This window comes from Filicampus tigris, chromosome 6, assembly GCF_054856515.1.
Source record: "Filicampus tigris isolate MCC_2025a chromosome 6, RoL_Ftig_1.0, whole genome shotgun sequence".
NCBI classification, from domain to species: domain Eukaryota; kingdom Metazoa; phylum Chordata; class Actinopteri; order Syngnathiformes; family Syngnathidae; genus Filicampus; species Filicampus tigris.
This window is the reverse complement of record NC_141222.1, coordinates 28,132,612-28,146,134: the sequence shown is the minus strand read 5'-3', so window position 1 is coordinate 28,146,134 and position 13,523 is coordinate 28,132,612. Positions and strand designations below refer to the sequence as shown.

General features: G+C 44.9%; 1 protein-coding gene across 5 annotated transcripts in view; it reads left to right on the top strand.

The window, feature by feature from the left end:
* Positions 1–13,523, top strand: part of LOC147146595 (protein ELFN1-like) — an 83,743-nt gene that overhangs the window by 43,991 nt on the left and 26,229 nt on the right. For 4 of the 5 annotated variants that reach the window (XM_086032252.1, XM_086032256.1, XM_086032251.1 and 1 more), the window contains one exon: positions 1,663–1,731. The exons of the other annotated variant lie outside the window; for it this stretch is intronic. The gene's annotated coding sequence lies outside the window, so the exon portion shown is untranslated. The remainder of the gene's footprint in view (positions 1–1,662; positions 1,732–13,523) is intronic. 5 annotated transcript variants of the gene reach the window in all.

Genomic DNA, 13,523 nt, shown 5'->3' with positions numbered 1-13,523 from the left:
TGTATATATATAAATATATATACAGGCTAGTTATAGTCGGCCAAAGTTGGTAGAGGGAAACACCGACGGAAGCCCGTTTAAAATCCTAGGCGGACCAGCCTCTAGACAATTACTAATTGGTCCGGCCGGACAAAATGGCGGATAGACAGATGGTGGAAAGGTATCCTGGCTGCAGGCCGAATGTGACAAATGGACCGCGAGATTTTGGTAAAATGCCCAGCGGGGGCGGGGGGGTTATGTTATGTATTCCAAATTTTGGATGTTTGTCTCTACACATGCCCTGCGACTGACTGGCGGCCAGTTCAAGTCACCTGGGCCACGCGCAGCACCCCCACGCGACCCTGTGTAGGAAAAGCGGTCTTGGAAATGATTGATTGATTGATTGATTGATTTTTATTGAACATATATACAAACACAACATGAAAGACGCGAAGAAAAAAACAAAGTCAAAATAAAAGATCAATACTTAATTCATTCAAGTTTATGTTCAAGGGGAAGAAGTAAAAAATCGTATCGAGTGCTACCCCTTTGTTCACTAACGCAAATAACAACTAAACTAAAAACTAAAAAAAGCTTATTTTTACATACATACAAAGTAAACGCTATAAATATGAACAAAACAATACAAGCAAACATGCCCCTATTATACACGTGTATGGATAATCATATTCATAAACCAAAAACCTAAAGACAGTAAGTTAGGAGATTCACTTTTGTTTCATGTGTCTATCCATGATTTATATCTATTTTTGTCATACTATATTTTTAAACCTCTTTTTAAATACCAAAAACGATTCACAACTTTTCAGTTGTGTTACATAACTGTTCCATCAATTCACACCTTTTGCAGAAACACACATTTGCTTTATGTTTGTTCTTTTTTCAAGACACTCGTACCCCTTAGATTACAACAACCTTCTCTAATTTCGAACAGCTTCTGGATGAGCACTGTGGCACAGCTGATTATCGTAGGCTTTGTACATGATTTGTGCTGTTTTAAATCCAACTAAGTCATAGAATTTGAGAGTGTTTGATTTGATAAATAATGGATTTGTTGATTCTATATAAGATGAGTGGTTAAGAATTCGTATGGCTCTTTTTTTGTAGCTTAAAGATAGACTGAGTGTTTGCCTTGTAAGTATGACTCTCCACACCGTATGTCCGGTATGGTAGTAATAATGAGCAACATAATATACAGTATATAAAGATGCCTTATTTAGGATATCCTTGGTTTTATATGGCTGTAAATGAATGAATGAAAGATTTTTTAAAAATTAATTGGCCAGTTAATCGGCAATCAGATTTTTTTTTTTTTCTCCCCCAAAAATGGCATGGCGTTTAAAAAAATCCATAGCGGTCGGCCGCGGGTTTGCGTATGTCATTATAGTGCGGGTTTTTTATGCTAAGCTATTAGGGAGTATTTGTCTAAACTCTCCTGGACCCAAACTCTGTATTATAATCGTCGTTTCATACACCCACCGTCTATTTTTCACATCGGCATGCGAAGCCATTTACTGCTCCTGTAAATGACATTGAGCAATGTTTTAGAAGCTCTCATCAACTCTTGCGTAGCGCTCCCTCGACACCATTTAAAAGTGTAAAATTCCTATGGGAGCTTTTCCGCTGATTGCCATTTTGTGTTTGTGCTCTGTGTGCTTTTAGAGGCGTCGGCGACGGAATAAAGACGAGATGTGAGCAAAGTGTCGCCCGCCACTGTGAAGCATCAGCAAGGTAATGTGAACGGACAGGTGCGGGAGCAGAGATCGGCGAACGCCAGACTATATAAAATGCACCCCCGCACCCCCGAGCGACAGCGTTGTGATCAAAGCGTAACAGGTGCAGGCTTTAATTGAAATTGGCCTTTTTCATCAAGCGTCGGAATGACAATGAAGCCAAAGCGGCTTAACGCGCGCCCGCCGCCCTCCCAAACGATTTCGACTCTCGCTTGATGTTGTGACAAATACGATTGACTTGTTGCCTTTGAAATAAGTCATCATGGCTTTATTCCCGCTGCGCCTCGACAGCGCTTCAATGTCGCGCGGTCAAAGTGGAGAGGGCCACGAGCGCTGTTTGGATTTGAAATTACAATGAGGAAGAAAATGTTGCAACTGTGTGCGTTGTTGCAGTCTGCTGCTGCTTTCGGTGGTGCAACGTTTGTTTTTTGGTTTTTGTTTTTACAGTGTGTAACCGCCACACAAAATGGCAACGCACTGAGACGGATGGAAAACGGATAGATTCATCGCCTTAATTCTTATCCCATGAACACAATCCAAATACCGTATCGGGGTTCTAATGGTTTGTTCATTTTTGTTACGATTTGTCTTTCTATGTTTCATTTCAGTTGGTTTGCGTTTGTTTTAAGAGGCAACGCGAGGCCTTAGCAAGTGCAAAGGTCACAGCACTTTACGACCGATTCAGCGTGGGTACCCTTCCGTTGTCCGTCGTTCGCTTTTTTTCCGTTGGTAAAAAAAAAAATAGTATATCATCGCTGTCCTGTGAAAAACACTTATCTCAATTTTTTTTCAATTTTCTCATTCATGTGAAAATGAAACATTTTTCAAACATTGGACATAAGTGTTGGGACAGCGACAATATACTATAGGCCGGTCTGCCTATAATTTTGAACAACAACTCACTATGGCTCCTCCCCGCGCTCGTCGCGGCCATTGAAGCCTCGCGGCGAAAAATAGACTCATGACGGCAGGGGCGGAGCCAGAACGTGGCCAATGGGTGGGCCTGGAAAAATCAGGGTGGGCCTGAATATTTCTCTCACTGTATATTCAAATAAAATGACAAACCGAATAATATGAAGTTCGGATCTTGCTTAGACAACCACAATTATGCCATTCTTAATATTCAATAAAAAAAAAAAAAAACCACAAATAATTTCATAATTTACAAAAAATGTAAAAGTATATCTTTTTTCATGAATCTCATCGCGCACACCCAGGCCCACCCATGGCTCCGCCCCTGCATGACGGACTGCGGACGAATGGCGGACGAAATAATTGGGCTTCCGTCTATTTTCAATTTCTTCCCGTCAATCGGCAGCAGTAGACGGAGCGGTGGGTCACATATGCGGAGCGCCCGGCCGGCTCTGGTCACAGCGATGAAAACAGTCTGACTCAAGTCAAAAATCCAATTATGTGTGCCTACACATCGCCACGGCGAGCAATGTTTTGCTCTCCTGCTGCCTGCTGTGGGCATTTTAGTTGGACGTTGTTCCCGTAGGTCTCTGCCGTACAGTATGTTGCTGCTTTATTAAGAGTTCAGCCGCGACTCCGAGGCTTTGCAATCCGCCGCTAAGCGCACTCACAGACTAATTTGGCAACAGAAAAGACGTCAACAAAAAGATGAAGATTAACATGCCGTGAAACACAAGACGGCGTTGCGCACTACAGCTGCTCACCGTGCGTGCGCGTGTGTGTGCGCGCGCGGCGGCCTTATTTACGAGGCTCATTTACAGTAAACACATGAGTTAGGGATTCTGTTGATGTGGCAGCAGAAGAGGGGGCGCACGGGGGGTGTTCGTGGGAAAGACCGAAAGTTGCCGAGCTGCTTCATGCTCACAATGATCTACTTATCAATTCCCCATCCTCACGCTCTCCTCCTCCTCCTCCTCCTCCTCCTCCTCCTCCTTGCTGACCTACTTGCTCAATCTCTTCACAGCACTTTCAATACAACTTGAACAACACTTTTTTTTTTTTTTTTTTTGTTTCCTTGCGTTTTTCAGCCCCCCCCTTCTGCTGCTGCATCATCGCGTTCCCCTTTTTCTCCCTCATTTCATTTACTTTAGATTGCTTATCGTCGGCTCCCGGAACAAATAAGATAGCGCAGAGACAATTGGACACTCTGCTTGCATTGTTTGCGCGTGCTCACTTTGCTTTCACTCGAGAAGAATGAGAGAGCGTGTGGACGATGACAAAAGGATGGGAAATAATTACACTGCTGCAATCGTTTAATTAACATGTAAATATAGAAAAATATAGGGTCTGGCGTAGGAGCTGATTTGAAGAAATGCATGCTAATTCACCTCAGGCGTGCCGCGCAATTGCAAATGTATATTTTTAGAATGTACTATTATGCAAATGACATTTCCGAATGCGCGTGCACATGATGTGGAGGACAACTGGAGGAGAGTGTTACAGTAAGCTTGAACGTTGTGCTCTTTCAGTAGGATCTGTTACAATGCCTTTTTCTTATACGATGTTCAGGGCATTGTGACGAAATGTTGTTTTTGTGGATTTCACTGTCAATTGTTTCAGTATGTTGTTACGTTGTAATCAGATTTGTGTTGGCAAATGTTGTGACAGGCACATTGGCATTAGCTTAGCTTGAATGGCAGCCCGCGTGCGACACTTCTTTTGAAATATTTCAATGCACAGTAAAACAGGCCCGTCTAAATGCACATTGAGTATTTTTACTGTCAGGAGACCTCCACACTCCCACCATCATTTTTCTAAGAGTACTAAGTTGATGTCACGTCAATTGACCTGAACTCGAGTTTCGACTCGTCCAAACAGCGTTACCAAAACTCGTATACTATTTCCCACGCGCTAAAGACAACACAGTTTAAGATAACTTGACTTAAAGCGGAAGTCAACCCAAACGCATCTTTTTTTCAAAAATATGTTCCCAGCAGGCCCACTAGTTGAAACACGGCATTCTGATTCATTTTGAGTTTGTGGGATAAGAGTTAATCCACCCGTTTTTAGCCATCTCTGGGGCGGCCATTTTGCCACTTCTGTTGACTGAAAATGACATCACAACTGCTCAGGGCTCAGGTAACGACCAATCCCGGCTGACCTGTTTTCTGAAACTGAGCCGTGAGAACCCCCCGAGATGGTCGCTTTTGCTGCTTAACTCTTATTCCACAAACGCAATATTCATCAGAATGCTGTGTTTCAACTAGTGGGCCTGCTGGGAGCATATTCTTGGAAAAAAAATGTGTTTGGGTTGATTTCCACTTTAACCTCCAGAATACCCCACCGTACACTGCCCAACGAGAGTGTTCTTCCTTCCATCCATCCATCCATCCATCCATCCATCCATTTTCTTAGCGCTTATCCATTTGGACCCATTTTAAATCCATCCGCTTGCGTTGTACTAGCAACTATATAGCGCTAAGCTAATCTGGGTATTTTTGTCGCCGCTCCGGCGTGGAAATGGCCAAACTCCCTTCCTATGCCGCTGTGACGGAGCGAGAGGCCAGCAATGATGCAATAAACGCATTGATAAACTACCTGGGCTCCACTGACCGCTTAAGAGTTGGATCCGGCGCTCGATAGCCGGCAAACAAACGATTCCGGGTTCCTCTGCTCAAAGGTAGCCGCCTTTCACACGACCCGTGCGCAGACGTGAGCGCGTGTGGCCGTTCAAAATTCCTCTGTGACAAAGTGTGACTGGAATCTGTGAATACTCATTCGTTGTTCTTTTTGAAGAGCCGATTCGCAGCTCAGTTTGACTTACCACCGATTCATGCCCAGCCCCAATTTGAACTGAAAAAAGTCGACTGTCCAGCAAAACCGAGATCTTCATCGCGGGTTAGCTTGCGTTTTTATTTAACCATTCAAAAGCAATAACACAGACAGGCGACTATTACGCCACCAAGTCTGCCAATCAACAACGGGCTAACCTCAACTCCTCCCCGGAATTGTTATCTTGGAACAAAGATGTCATAGATCCTTGCAAAATCTCTCTTTTGTCATGATGCCTCTAGAAAATCGCCCTGTGCAGCCGCACATATTGCACATAGCAGAAACCGCCCCTTCCATCGGTGTCAAGGAGCGATGCTCAAGTGACACCTCTCAACTCAGCTATTGAAGTCAGGGAGGGGCTAATTTTTCGCCTGGGTTGTTAGCAGAGAGTCTTTGCCACGTGTGCATGTACACCTGCGGTTGTTGTTTTTGCCGTATGTCATGACAAAAAAAAGGCCTTAAAACGTTGCCTGGCATCATGATGTTGTCTGCCAGTCGGGGAACATATCAAAAGCGTTATTTTTGGCGCGGCGACAAGTGCGTCGACGCCAAGTGCCGCGCCGGGACAATGTGAGCTGACAGCATCCGACAGACAGCGCCGAGCGACAAACGTGTCGACGGTTGTCAGTCCGCGTTTTTTCATCAGATACTTTACACGCGCCCGAGTTCCTCATATAAAGAAGTGGGGGGGGGGTGGGGGGCTGATAGTCACTCGACTATCGTCTGTTGGCGTAATAACAGACATGTATTACTCTGCGGCCAATAAAACTGGTGTTTAAACAGCAATAAATTGACGAAATTGAAAATGCAAAGCTATGGCACGAACCACAAAACAAGGAAGTAATCTGAAGGCGTGTGTCGAGTAAGAGGAGAATGGCTCAGTGAAATGAAACGATGCCAGGACATGATTTCTGCATCACACGCGTCTGTTGCTGTCTCTTTCCTCTGAAGGTTTGTTGTCGACTTCTCGAATCTGAATTCCTTTTTAGAGTTGATTGTAGGTGGTTTTATTCAACAATGTATTTTTTATTTGGAGCCATTTAACAAAGATATTCAATTTTTTTTTTTTCAGGCCGATACCAGTACAAGTATTCACTCGTTGGCTACGTTCACGCGGACGCATTTATTCCGATTAAAGGCCCGATCGGAATAAAAATGCTTCATGTATACGCCCCTTTCGGAATATTCGGTCCCGATCGAGCCCAATCCGATCAAGATCTTATCCCGAACAAGACGGTGGTTTATGTCGATTGATAATCCGATCGGCGCAAAAGATTTATTTTGACATTTCAGATCAAACCGTCCTTACCGTGCATGTCAGTACACGCGATTGTTCATCCCGGAAGCTAGTAGAAGCAAAAAGCGAGCGAAAGACATGACGGGCGCAAGAATGAACTGGGCATTAGGAAGTGTTAACTTGATGTACCAGCGTAAACGGGAAAAATATGCGAAATCACGCTAACGTTTAAAGTAGAAATGGACGGAGTCGTGACGTCTTCTACTACTATTTCCGTTATTTGGTCAATCTGTGCATGTCAAAATAATTCGTTCTGATCAAAAGTGTGATGGACGAAGACGCAAGTCCTAATCCGATTGATATTTTTATTTTCATTATTTGAATTATGAAAATAGTGCACCCGATCATAAATTTAATCCGAGCTCCGGTTGGATCAAAGAAGGAGGAGAAATTACTTGATGTCGGAATTTTTTTTTTTTTTGCCTAGTAAGTAACAGCGGCTGGTATCGGCAGCCTCCACCAGCAGCTGATACCTCAAACTAAGGCTGAAGATGTCATACCTTTCATCAGTACTCGCCCATTCCTATTTTTTTCACTTTCTCAAAATATGACAAAAATCTTAATTTCCTTTCCAAAAAATGTCCACATTGATAGATTTTGGTGCTGCTTTCAACTAATAGCACAGAATTTTTTATGGGTCAGCGTTACAAGTTGAGGTTTAGAGTCGAAAGGGGGTTAGGGGTTGAATCGTGCATTTGTTAAATCTCAGCTAAAATAATGAAAAAAAAACACATTGACAAGATCTGAGTACAAACCTGCCGGCAGCTTTAAGGTTCCCTTCAGTCCAAAATATTTTTGATGCTTAGCAACGCTGTTGGCTTTGGCAGCAAAAACCAAACCTCGTCGCCAATGTGAGACGGCAGAAACGATGGATTATCTGCTTAAACGCTTACTAGAAAGACTTCGGATCCCTACAAAGCTCGCAAATCGACGCTTGTACTCACGATTCGCTCAAAAGCCCACCAGTCATTTTATCTTCATGTCGAAACATATGCGCGCTCATGATGATGATCATCGCCGTGGTCGGCGCCGTCGTCGTCGTCGTCATCATCATCATCATCATCAGCCATTATCCAGTCTGCAGGTAGCCTGTCTGGCACTCAGGCCCGTGTCAGAGTGATTGTATCAGCATACATCAAGATCTTATCGCAGTGTGAGCGGCGACCTATCGGGCAGCGGCAGCGCATTAATGCTAGCGGCGGCCCGGGAACAGATACGATTATACAGATATGATGAGCGGATGACTTGTGCCTTGATTGTGAGCTGCGGGTTCATTTAAGCAGCAAAAGGTGGCGGCGATAAGAGTGAAGAGGACATAGGTGGCAAGGATGCCGGCGTTTAGTTGAGGCAGGTGACAATTGGATGGAGGCGGCTGATGGAAAGGCAACATTTGGGGGGGTTTGCGTTACCTTGGATAGGGTCAGATTGGCAGTAGGGCCAAGGCTGGAATTGCTTTTTGCGCAGCTGTCGGGTGGCACAAAGCTGCATGGCAATGACGAGGGTGGGCGAGTTGTTGGTGGTTTGAGGATGTACGGATGGCAAGGATTCTGGGGATGGGTTTTCAGGTGGAGGAAGCGAAAGGTTAGGTTCCCTGTGGCGAGTGGTTGGTTGGAAATGACGAGGCTGGGTGAATCTTCCGACCCGTTGGTTGGCAGGAGGTTGTTGAGGGTTAGGTCGAAGCGGGCGCAGGCGGCGCATACACAAGGGCTGAGTTTTTCTGTTGATGGAAATTTCATGGAAAGTCCGGTTCCAGTCGGTCCAAGATGCATTGCCGGTGCCAGTGGGTGATTGTTACAGGAGGGTGGTTGGCATCGGTGTCATCGAGGGTGAGGTTTGAGATGGCACAGGTGACAAGGAATTGGGGGGCTGAGTTTTCAGGTTGGGGCAGCTCCTGGCGGCTTAGGGGTTCGTTTCTGGGTCGTTTGAGTTTGATTGGCAATGGTTAGGGCGGGCAAGTGCTAGCGGAGGCCGGTCGCCGTTGGGTGGTTGTGGGTCGGAGCGAGCATGGTGCACGTGGCCGGAACGGGGTGCTTGGTTTTATGCCGGTCACGGTTGGGGTGAGGATGCTGGTCTGAGGCTTGGTGACAATTGGGCGGCTCGTGTTTCCTCGTCGTGGGTCAGGAAGCCAAGAGCACGCCCGGCGAGAGGCAGGGTGGCACGGCTCGGGCTGCCGAGTCGTACAGATGGCGAGTGTAGGCGAAAGCGAGGGAGGGGGGGGGGGAATGAAGAGGACAGGGAGAGAGGTCCGTGTTTTTTCAACCGATGTACTTCCTCGCTGAGGTTGGCTCTCATTTGTCTTTTCCGGGAAGAACCGCGTTGGAATACTGATGATAGCGCACACAGACGCACACACACAGCCTTATCGTCAACCCCGCCATTTATTCTCTCAACGCATACTCTACATTCTGTCTGCTCAACTGATTTCCCGCCTGGCGTCTCAGCTCCCCGCGCAGCTGCACTTTGCCGACCCAGATCTGCGTCCACCCGGCCCTCCATCCATCCATCCATCCGTTCACTCGCTCCCTCGCTTACAAGCTCCGTCCCTCCTGGCACCGCCTTGGGTGTGACTGGCCTCGCTTGACGCCACCGCTGTCCGATCGCTCTCGTGGTTTGGGCGCGAGCCGACTCGTCGTCCTCCGTCGGCCGGCTCAGGTGGCCAGAAGACGCGAAACGGGAGGTGTGGGGCAGCCGGCTGGAGGGCAGCTCAAATTCAGTGAGTCATGCGTCCTCGTGTGACGCCTTGCGGACGACTGAGGTGGTTGCGTGTCTGAGTGCCCGATTGCAATTTGTCACTAAATGCTGTTTATGAAAACATGCACTGGCACTTTGGTGCTGTGAAGACTCTAAATTGCTTTCAAAAAATATCTTTTTTTTACCAAGACACATGAGTTCTGTCTATGGAAGGCAAAACTGTTTGTTTACAAAAGAATGAACGTCAGTCTCATTGTTGACTCTAAATCACCTTCAGTGTTGATGAAAACACCGACGTTAGCTTCATCAAAGACTAACTCGTCTCCAGCATTTCCATTAACTCGCACCTCAGGTTTACGGGCGACTACATCGTCTTCAGTATTTAGAAAAAGGCAAACACTTGTTTTGTTGAACGCAAAATTGTCTTCGATGTTGCTACCTTAGTTGAAGAACAATTCATTACAAATGTTTTTACATTTGCTCAAGACTCAAATTTGGCGTCAGTGTTTTCGAAAATGACTATTTTTTGTCAATTGAAGATGAAGTTGTGTGTTTAAAAAAAAAAAAAAGTCTTTTGAAGACTGAGTATTGTTTACAAGTACTCGTGTTACTTTCCTCAACGCTGTGTATTCTTTTGTTTACAATTTATGTTTGGAAAGTTGAAGACGAAATGAGGGCGGCACGGTGGTCGACCGGTTAGCACGTCCGTCTCACAGTTCAGAGGTCGTGGGTTCCATCCCGGCTCTGGCCTGTGTGGAGTTTGCATGTTCTACCCGTGCCTGCCTGCGTGGGTTTTCTCCGGGTACTCCGGTTTCCTCCCACATTCCAAAAACATGCATGCTCAGTTGATTGGACACTCTAAATTGTCCCTAGGTGTGATTGTGAGTGCGGATGTTTGTCTCTGTGTGCCCTGCGATTGGCTGGCAACCAATTCGGGGTGTCCCTCGCCTACTGCCCGAAGACAGCCGGGATAGGCTCCAGCACGGTCGCGTCCCTTGTGAGGAGAAGCGGATTGGATAATGGATGGATGGATGGATGGATGGATGGAAGACTAAATGAAAACATACGTTAGCTTTAAGACTGAAACGATGGAAATGCTTACAAAAAAAGTATGTTGAGTACATGGCAGATAATCAGTCTGACGTTTAGGAAACACGCATGGTAAATTCGTTAAAGACTCTAAATTGTCTTCAGTGTTTACAAGCGCATTCATTAAAGACTTAAAAGGGAAGTCAACCCAAACATATTTTTTTCAAGAATATGTTCCCAGCAGGCCCACTAGTTGAAACACTGCATTCGGATTCATTTTGCGTTAAGTAGCAAAATGCACTTGTTTTTAGCCATCTCCGGGAGCCGCCATTTTGTCTTCTGTCGACTGACAATGACATCACAAACTGCTCACAACGACCAATCACGGCTTTAAATCACCAAGGTGCAAAGTTAGCTGTTTACAAAAGCAGCTATGTTAACTTTGTTCAAGAATCAACCATAGATTGGCTTCAATGTTCACAAATGCAGAAGTTTGGTTTGTATAAGACTACATTGTCTTCGGTGCTTATGAAACAAATTATCAATAAGAAATACATGATGCTTGTTGAAGGCAATTAACAATGAATTTTTTTTTTTTTAAATAAAAATATAAACGGTACGTCGGGTTAGTTGAAAATGCAAAATATTCCATTTACGAAGACACATTTGGTGTGTTGACCGGCAAGAGCAAAAAAACAAACATTAGCGCCATTGATTAAGCTCGGGACTAAATTTCAAGTTTTTACGATTGTGACTGTAAGCTTCCTTGAAGTCTCTAGTCTAAAGTGTCTTCATTGTTTACAAAAACACATATATCAGTTTCATGGAAGGCTAAACTGTGTTTGTTTACAAAAATGGAAACGAGTCCTTTTCGGATGGTGACTTGCTTCCGGCTTTTGCTGAAACAGTCTTTCAGTCATGGACGGAGCCAGAACGAGAACGTAGCTAATGGGCGGGCCTGGAAAAAACAGGGTGGGCCCGAATATTTCTCTCACTCAACACAATCCTCCTGTTCCGACACATCGCATATTCAAATAAAACCACAAACTGAATAATATGAAGTTGGGATACTCCTTAGACAACCACAATTATGCCATTTTTAATATTCAATCAAATTGAAAAACACAACGAAACACTAATTAAAAAATAAGTCAATATTAATGGTTTTACTAACCATTTAAAAGTGTTTTTTTTTTTTTTCATGAATCCAACTGGGTGGGCAGTCTGTCAATCTGGGCTCCGCCCCTGCTTTCAGTTAGACAAGGATTTATTTTTCCACACAATAAAAAAAAATACATCAGCACAAACTGGCCTATAACCTACCACCCTGTTCGTATCATTTTGATGAGGTCAGTGGTTTAATACGGTGACACCGCCATTGTTAAGTGCTGCCCAGTATTGACGTTTCTATTTTTACTTGATGCGGCGATGCCGACCACCAAATCCTAATTTGGATTGATGAGGGATTTCCCACCGAACGATACCGGAAACCAACCTGAAAGATTTGATCACATTGGAAATAAATAAACAAATGAGAGCCAGATAGCAGGTTAATGTGCCAACAGGCACGTTTGGCCTTTCCCCACCTGAACTGTGAGTCACGTGATCCTCTAAAGCGAGTCGACACAGCGCAGGCCGGCGGCAAAGGTCTCAAAGACAAGCCGGGCCAGAGCTGGTGAATCACTGCTCCGTTGAAATGGTCCGCCCCCCTCCCCCCCGTACAGCGTGGATGCTGGACTCTAAATTGATGTTGATGTCAATGAAAACACATACATAAGATGAGGACGTTAAATGTTCATGGTCCAATCAACGCTCAGAATAGTCTTTGATGTTGAGAAAAAAAACGCATCTTAGGTTGGACTTTTCACGGCCGGTTATGTTATTTGGCAGAGTAAAATTCCGATAACCGATTAATCGGACGATGAAATAAAAAAAAAACATATCTGACAAAGAGAAGAACTGTTTTTTCTTATCGCTTTATGCTTACAACAATACATGAATTGACTGTTTTATAATACTTTGTCCTGTAGTATTTGTTTAACTACAACAGAGCAAATAAAAAATCTGCCAATATTTGGTTGGGTTTTTTTAAACGGCCAGTTTATTTCTGGCCCGGTCGAACCGCTCTCCGCCCCCGGGCGCCGATTATATTTCATCGCGTGACGGCCCACGTACGCCCCCGCCGCTCGTCGAATTTTTTCGTCACGTGACAGACGCCGTCCGCGCCGCACAAGCTCCAACCCCTCCCCGCCCCAGTCGATGAATATTCCCGTGCTGAATTTTGGTCCCAGTACGTGCCTGTATGTAACATTGGGGCAAAGATATTGGAACTGAACTTGAGTGTGCTGGTGACTTGAGCCCCCAAGCATTTTTTTCCCCCCCACTGCTCAATAAAATACGGGACGCTATATGGGTGTAGAAAGTCGGCTGTGCTTGGCTCCAAAAGTTCAGAGCAGCAGCGCGTTTTACCTCCGCCGCCGACCGGCTGCTATCTGTCTGGATGACTGGAGCGCCATTAAAGGAGCATTTCGGGGCACATTCATTTCATCTCTGGCGTTGGCCATTGTTTCACTGACGGATGGACGAGAGGTGACACATAAAAAGTTGACTTTGTGAGTCTTCTTCCTTCCAAGAAGCGCCACCGTTTTTTTTGGTGTTTTTTTTCTCCCCTCTCTGTCTTTTCGCCGCCCAGAACTTAATGAGTGTCGTATGCAGCCGAGAAGTCGTTTTGTTTTTGATCGCTTGCTTTCTATGCGGAGGAGTTGAAAGATGGAAGCCTCCGCCTGAGCCAGACGACAAGATGAAGGAGCTAATTTCTTCCCTGAAATGTCAAATGAAAAGTTGGGTTGAAAGTGAAACTCTGCCGTATTAAAAATTGGGAGACATGAGATGTTTTTCTTTCGGCTTTTACAATACAATACAATACAATACAATTTTATTTGTATAGCACATTTCACGAGCTGTAACAAAGCACTTTACATACACACAACAAAGTACTATTAGTACTACTATTAGCACTTTTTTTTTTA